The 8,233-nt window shown below is 38.8% G+C and overlaps 1 pseudogene; it reads right to left on the reverse strand.

Annotated features, from left to right (window-relative positions):
* Nucleotides 1–4,969: 4,969 nt before the first annotated feature.
* On the reverse strand, nt 4,970–7,692 carry LOC124655863 (annotated as a pseudogene).
* Nucleotides 7,693–8,233: the final 541 nt, after the last annotated feature.

Genomic DNA, 8,233 nt, shown 5'->3' on the forward strand with positions numbered 1-8,233 from the left:
ACCGGAGGGAGTGCATCGTACCGGGCAGAAACCGGAAACTTCGCAGTTTCCCGGTTGCCGCCCGGTTGACCGGACCACCGACCGGACCGGCCGGTCCACAGCCCGGTCGACCGGATTCCAGACCGGACCAGTCCGAGTCTGTCTCGACCAGATCTATTCTGGGTCGGTTATTTTTGTATCTTTTCGACCAGAACTCGTCCCGGACACCTATATAAGTGCCCAGGACCCCCCCCTAGCTGCTTTAGACCACGTTTAAGTTAAACCCTAGTTCTTAGTTGTTTGCTCTAGCAAAACTATTGAATCTCTACACCATATTGTTTGATATTGTGTAGATCCTGAAAAAGTCTTGTGTGATCTGCTGTTCCATTGGGAATTAGACGGTTGCAACTTACCGCTTCGTGGTCGGCGGCAACGTGCGCAAGTGTGTGGAGTTGCGAATATCTTGCAGGGTTGAGAGCTGTTGCATTGGCGACAGGGACCAATCGAGAGATCTCGTTGCGTCATACAAGTTATCATCCACTTCATCATCGTGTTTCTCCGCTGCCATCACCCCGTGATCATCATCACCACCGTTGCTTACTGAGAAGATCGGGCCACCCCTTATCAAGTGTTATGCATATGACACTACTCTATGTTACTACCTTCATAATGCATAGTAATTCAGATGTAGTATGCATGTGTGTATTAATTAGCTTGTAGACTCATTCAATCTTGAAAAATGTGATGTTATGGTAACATAGCTAGTTACCACAATCATCTATTTCTTCATTTAATATCATGCCATGTCATCAATTTGCCTAGTTGGCAATGCATGTATAGCTCTATGTTACTATCTTAGTTACTCCCACTATGAGTAGTCTTAGGGTACCTTCTGGAGAGATGTGTCAATCTCGACTCACTAACAGATGTGGCCTACCACTCTTTATATTATCATCCCGTGGAGACACAGTCTCTATTCTCTACACTTCCAATCGAAATTCTCTCCAAATCGGGAATCTTCAGAGGTGTCATGCGGCAGTGGAGAAGAGGCAATCAAAGGCAATCAAGGAGGCTGCAACAGGAATGGTAGTAGCACAAAAATACGTTTCTTTTATCTAACTAGTTTTTTACCTTTTTGGGTGGCACAAGCATGATAACTTATAGTTTTCGAATACCTCGTTCTATATTCTTGCATTTTTATCCCGCTTACTACCCCTTTGAGTAATTAACAACATCAGATTCCCACCATATTATCCATCTTTGCATAAGATAATCAGTGGGACCTTCATTGTGGCGTTAATAATAAGAAAAACTTTGTTGGTCGGTCCTAAACCGATGTATGAATCGATTCCACAAAGTGCAATATAATACAGAATGTGAAGCATTGAGAAATAAATATAGTGTACTACATTTTATACCTGGAGTCTAAATAACTTGTAAATCTTTCAACCGTCTAAAAATGTATGGTATCTTTATCGAGGAATCTGATAATTTGTTGCTACATAACCTGCAGCTGCATGGGAGAACCTAGGACATGTATCAAAGAAAACTAGGTAGTTGTTTTTAGATGATATGCTAAGTGTTGGGGAAAATCTTGAAGCTGTTTCTAGATAATCTAGTAATTTCTTAACCAAAATACGGAATACTTTTTAGATAATCTAGTAAGTGTTTAGGTAAAATATGATAGTTGTTTTTAGATAATATGAGCTTTTAGCGAAAATAAGGTAATTATTTTTACATAATTCGCAAGTTTTTAGGGAAAATATTGTACTCCCTCTTATCCATAATAAGTGTTGTGACTTTAGTTCAAACTTTAGCAAATTTGAGCTAAAACCACATGGCTCCTATTATGGATTGGAGGGAGTAGTTGTATAATATGGTAACTTGCTCGGGATCTATATTGGAGAAAATTTTAATTTCTTTCGAACATGAGATTTTTTAGAACATTGTAATTACTTTGGAACGACCTATAATTCTAACACAACAGCTTGGAAATTGCATAGAGGAATTTGTTAGTATCTTTCAGTAAACCTATTATTCGGTTAGAATGGTAAGTGTTTCTAAAAAATGTAGCAATTATTTCTAGACAATCTAGAAAATTAGTTTGGAAACCTAGATACTTCTACGCAACAAAATATTGCATTAAAAAAACTGATAAAAATGGACATGCTAATATACTCCTTGTATTTTCTGAAGTGTGTAAGCAGACAAGCTGTAGTGTAGGTTAGATAACACCGAGTCGTTCATGCAAAGAAAACTATTACAGTGATGCATGTCCTCGCCATCCGCACATGTGTACCTTTTTGCTTTAACATTTTGGGTCTGAATAGCACCCGCCACCAAGTGGTATTTCATGACATATTTACTATTAGCATGTTTGAATCATGGCCTATTGTGGCCAACATAGTCAAACATATTTTCGATAAAGAGAATATATTAATATCAAGAAGATACTAACTACTTCTAGCGTGTGAACAATGTAGTGTGAAGAACTAGTCGTGACATCAAGAATGTACACACACAAAAATAACGAATTTTAAAAAGAGAAAAACCCCGCCGAAGTCATCAAGGACTCGTATCACTGGGAAACAACACTACAACAACGCATAGTCCCAGTGGACACAATTATGCTATGGTTTTACTTTAATACCAATAGTTATAACTGCATCGGGAAGGCGCTCATGCCGCGCTTCTTCGAAACAAAGTATAGAAGACCCACATGTTACCAAATAATTATTGAACCCAGTGCAACATGTAAGGAATAGTTTAAAAAAATATAAAAGAATATGTGACAAACCCCGCAAAAAAATTCAGTGACAAGCTTCTCATTTATAACATCATAATTTCTTACACTTAACCATACACTACAAAAACCGTCTACCAAAGTCATTTCGAGACCATAAAATTTAGATGGGTAACCCAGTTCAGATATGTCTACCAATATTTGTATGGATAATAAAACACACACACTCCATGCATGTGTGATATGGTTTACCAGAGTTTAACAAATTAATAAGCATAGGCATGTGATTTTGACATATTTTATTTTCTCATATTTTAAAGAATTATTTCTTCTACAAATGCACTTGGGTTCAATTTACAAGGTACTGGGGGTTTGGGATAAAACTACTTAACTTCAGTAGAAGATGAGTTATTTGTGATGATAGGAAAGAGCAAAATTATTGACAGATAGAAATTTGCAATCCCTAAAATTAAGAGAGAAAATGTGGTAGTAACCATTACAGGTTGATTATAGATGAATTTTATAGAACTATAAAAGGTCAGTATAGATATTGGTAACATCTATTATATTTCAAAAATAATATAAATTAAACCTATGTTGTACGCCATCTTGGGGAGAGTGAAAGGCTGGGCGGGATCTCAAACAATAAAACTACGGTGGAGATCTGAGGTGGCCAGTACTTAATGGGATTTTCTAGATTCCTTTTCTTTTTTTCTTTTTTGAGATGTATATTCCTTTTCTTGGTTGTGTGTGTATCAGAGTAGGTTTCTGTTTTGGTACCTGTGTCGGAATGGCATAGATTGGGTACTAGTTCATTCTCGATTAATTTACTGATTCATGTAATTAGTCAGCTATTACAAATAGAGGAGGCAAAATGATTCTTTTTCTCCAAACCTAGCTTTTAGGTGGTTCCTTCTCACGGCTGTGTGCATCCGTGATATGTAGAGACCAGGTATAATGCTTAAATTGTAAATAATAAAAAGCCCTTTATCGAAAAAGGTGGTTTCCTCTCTCCCTAAGACATATAGACAGGAAGTGAGAAGCGAGTGGATTCCTACCAGATCCCCATGAGAGATATTTGTATTTTTTAAAAATGTTAAACTTAACCCGCATGTATCTTGAGTTCCCACTATTGATATTTAAAAAGACACATTAGTGCGAGGCTATCTTGGGAGTAGGGTTCGTACTACCATCGAACCGTTCATAAATTTCCGACCCATCAGGGTAGAAGGTTGCTTGATCTGCAAGTACTCTTAGTAAATTTGTGTTGTGTATCAAAATATTTATAACTGCGATATTCATACCTGATTCAAATTAATTTTAAATGAAATATAAATTCATATGTTTCTTTCTAATATCTAGTCAATTTGGATAGATTTAAATTTGGTTCCCAATTTTGTATCAAATAAAAAGTTAAATTTTGTAAAATATGAATAAATATTGGTAAAAATAATGAAAAATTATATTAAACTTATAAGTCTTTGTATCATCACGTTGTCTAAACCAATGTCAGAATAGTCAGAATCTCAGTTTTCACTGCGGTGAAGTTCAGGGAAATCTGAACACCAAAGTGACAACCTGGCTTCCAATCCTCAAAAAATCGAGACATGATCCTCAAGGAGCACCACCAAAAAACAAAGTCCTTGTATTGTTGCCCCTACCTGCGAAAACCTTGTTGCAGCACTACTTGTTCGTCCCATAATTGTGAGGCACATAGTCACTAGTGATTTTTTGTGCTTAATTTCCACATGTAACATAATCTTATTTGTGGGATTAATTATTTAATTAATATTTAGTAATTTCTGAATTAACTAGTTAATAAAGTTATAATTATATATTTATTATGATAAAACACCATAATTTTTTGTGTTCCATAAAGGCATGTTTTGAACAAGAATAATGAAATAAAAATTCTAGATAGGTTTTCTCTGGCATAGGTTCATATCATGTGATACCCACATCAGATGCCAAAACCAAACCGATAAGAACTCGATATCTGATATTTCAAACTAGGCAAATGCAATAAAAATAAGTTTTTATGTTGAGCTTTTTTCTGCATTGTCTCGATGCCGCAAACTTGTCAATAATAAATCTGCCAACAAAACCTCTTTTAAGTGCATATAATCTACCAGAAATCACGTTTCCCCAGGATTCAAGAATGTGGCAGGAAATGTTGAAGAAATTATGTTTGCCCTTCTTTAAGAAGTTTATGATTAGCGATATCAAGGCACTGGATGGGTGTCGCTGTCATGCTCCAGCGACAGATGAACTACAGACCAAATCCTTTGCCTTGAGTGCCTGGAATACAAAAGAAACAACAATAAAGTGTATCGCATTGCCTCGTCTATACTCAAACCTGCGTTGTAGAGTTTAGTAGATATGCACTATTTACCTCCTTTTCCCAATCTATGCACCATGTGATACGTAGAAGCAACACAAGTTTCATGAAGCTCCCACAAACTACGCCAAGCCACAGTCCCTGTTGGAAGCGAACAAGATTTAGTGGTCAGAGATCTCCATGTAATTTTAGTCAAAAAATTAACACGCATTTCTCAACATCCTAAAACCTACCGTTCCATTAAAATGGAAGACAAAGGCAAGTAGGGCAGCCGTTGGGATGCCCAACAAATAGAACGCGCCCAGATTTACGCCTGCACCAATCGATCTTCTGCTTGCCACAGCCTGTAAGCACGCCTGTGATAATGAAGTTAACACATGCATGTATCATCCTCAAATTATGGGTTACTACTCAAGCAATATTTTTAAAAAATACCTGACAGAGAACCGTGGAGTCCATCCAGGAAGAAAGATATAGAGAGGATAGGTAGCATTCTGGCAATGTACGACACCACTTGCTGCTTGTTGCTGTACATGTAACCCCAAACATGTCGAAGAAAAACCATGGCCAAGGCTAGGACAAGCCCTTCAGTGAAGGCCATGCACATGACCACTCGCGCAGCTAGCTTTGCTGGCTGTGGCTTCCCAGAGCCGAGCTCGTTTGCAACGACCGTGCTACATCAAAGCAAGAATTGATTGCCTACTTGTACTTGAGAATTTTTTTTTTTACGGGTTGTACGTGAGAATTGTATGCATGGGGAAATAGGAAGGTCTGGCACCTTATGGAATAAGCAAGACCCAATGGTATCATGTACAGTAAAGATCCGGTGTTAACACTGCAAAATCAAACACGGAGAATTAGGTGTGTTTTGATGAATCCATTCATGCAAACTGAGTGATCAATTACCATATTGACAGCACCGATGTCTCAAGCTCTGGATTAGGTAGAAGTCCAGATAGAAATATAAGAATTTCAAATGACCACCACTCCAGGCTTCATGTACAGTAAATTCATACTATTAGGGAGAGAGTGTCAGACTAGTTGTATGCATATGTGTATATATATATAAACGTAGATGGACACTTCCTAGGATAAATACACTTCTAGCATGCACACTAGGGTGCATGCATGCACCTTCCATTGTGTGTGGTTGTGTTGAGATTTGGATATGCAAAAGAATCTCTGCTCCCTTTTTCCGTGCAAATGACTCACACAATGGTTCTCTTTCTCCCATCCACTACAACACCTACTTAAATGTCAATCCTATTTTTAAAACGGTTGTAACTGTTGGAAGAATTATCAAATTAAAATATGGTTTGAACATGTGTATTTGTTTTCAAGATATCTTGTAAACAAGCCCAAAATAGGTTTTGACATATTTGGAACCAGAATTTTGAAACACAATGAATCGTCATGATGGATTTTGAAACCTGATGAAATCCAATGAAACCTGAGATATGGTCACCACAGTTTTAATGTAACCATTGTGTGCTTCCCTTATCATTTCAACTCGAATTTTGATGTTGGTTATTGTTTTCAGAAGAAAGTCCACTTCTTGTCCTTGAATTTTTTGGAAAGTTCACTTTTTGTTCCAATAATTATTTTTAGTTTAAAACAGACCTTGAACTCTCAGAATAATCCACTTTTCATCTCTTTTTGAAGAAGTTAAGGAAAACGCTAACGTGGAAAGAAGAAATAGTCAACCAACCTAATTGATTTTTAACAAGACCAAACACAAGCTGGCTGAGATGTGGAACACAACATCTTAACGCAAAAAAAAAGTAGAACCCATGTGTGCCTCGCTCGGTTTCTCCCTCTTCCAGTTCACTTGAAGCGTTGTGCCACGAATGACTGCTTGCTTTGCCTATCAACATCATCCTACCTTTCTGCCCTTGCACCGTTGCCTTCAGTTTTTTGCCACCCGCGACAGGTATTTGCCTGGCCCGACCGGGATAAGGACTAAAAGGAAATGATTGCAAGAGTTCAAGGTTCATCTTGAACCAAACGGGAGCAACGACTCGACTTGTTCTGAACTCGGGGAGCACAAGAATTGGTCAGCAAAATGCATCATTATTCCTTAATAAAAAATTAAAGTGGGTTGATTTTACATTGTCCGGATCGAGTCCAGATATATTTAACTAGCAGCTGCTTAACACAGATTCTAGGCAACAGCCCATCAAAAAAAAAGGCCCTCAAATCCTACCAGAGGTGCCACATCCTACCAGAGGGATGTTTTATCACTTAGCACCACTAGTTGAGGAAATTTTATCGCAAAACCACAACTCTAGAAACTTTTTTCACAGAACACCAATATTTGAAGTAATTGTATCACAAAACACATAAATCTCAACTAATCCGACTTGACAAGTAATTAGTTGATAGTAGTTATCTAGAGTGGCACCCGGTTATCTGTACTCTCTCTCTCCTAAGCATGTTTGTGTGATAATATGACAATATTTGTTACACAATAAAATTTGCTACACACTTTCTGTTGTCTGAGCCCCCTCCTCCTCTTCCCCTCACCTTGCCGCTGCCAGAGAGAGCCGTCGGGAAAGCCTGCGCTGTTCCCAAGGACGGCGACGGCGGGGATCTCTCCAGTGCCGCGTGTTTGGCTGACGGGTGGCACACCCATGTCCGATATCCCGATCCCTTCCGCTGAAGCCCATGGGTGCCTCCACTGCCGGGGTCCGCCGGACCATCACCTCCGCCGGATCCAGATCAGGGACTGCAGCTCTAGATATCGGACATGGGTGTGCCACCCGTCGGCCAAACGAGCAGCACTAGAGAGATCCCCGCCGCCTCCGTCCTTGGGAACCGCGTAGGCTTTCCCGGCGGCTCTCTCTGGCATGTACGGGGTGAGGGGAAGAGGAGGAGGGGGCTCGGACAACAGCAGGTGTGTAGCAAATATTATTGTGTAACAAATATTGTCATATTGTCACACAAACATGCTCCAGAGAGAGAGTATAAATAATTGAGTGCCACTCTAGATAACTACTGCCAACTAATTACTTGTCAAGCCGGACCAGTAGATATTATGTGTTTTGTGATACAATTACCCAAATGTTGGTGTTCCGTGAAAAAAGTTTGTAGAGTTGTGGTTTTGCGATAAAATTTCCTCAACTAGTGGTGCTAAGTGATAAAACCTCTACGAGAGGTGCCCCTAAATTCTCTAG

This window comes from Lolium rigidum, chromosome 5, assembly GCF_022539505.1.
Source record: "Lolium rigidum isolate FL_2022 chromosome 5, APGP_CSIRO_Lrig_0.1, whole genome shotgun sequence".
NCBI lineage: Eukaryota > Viridiplantae > Streptophyta > Magnoliopsida > Poales > Poaceae > Lolium > Lolium rigidum.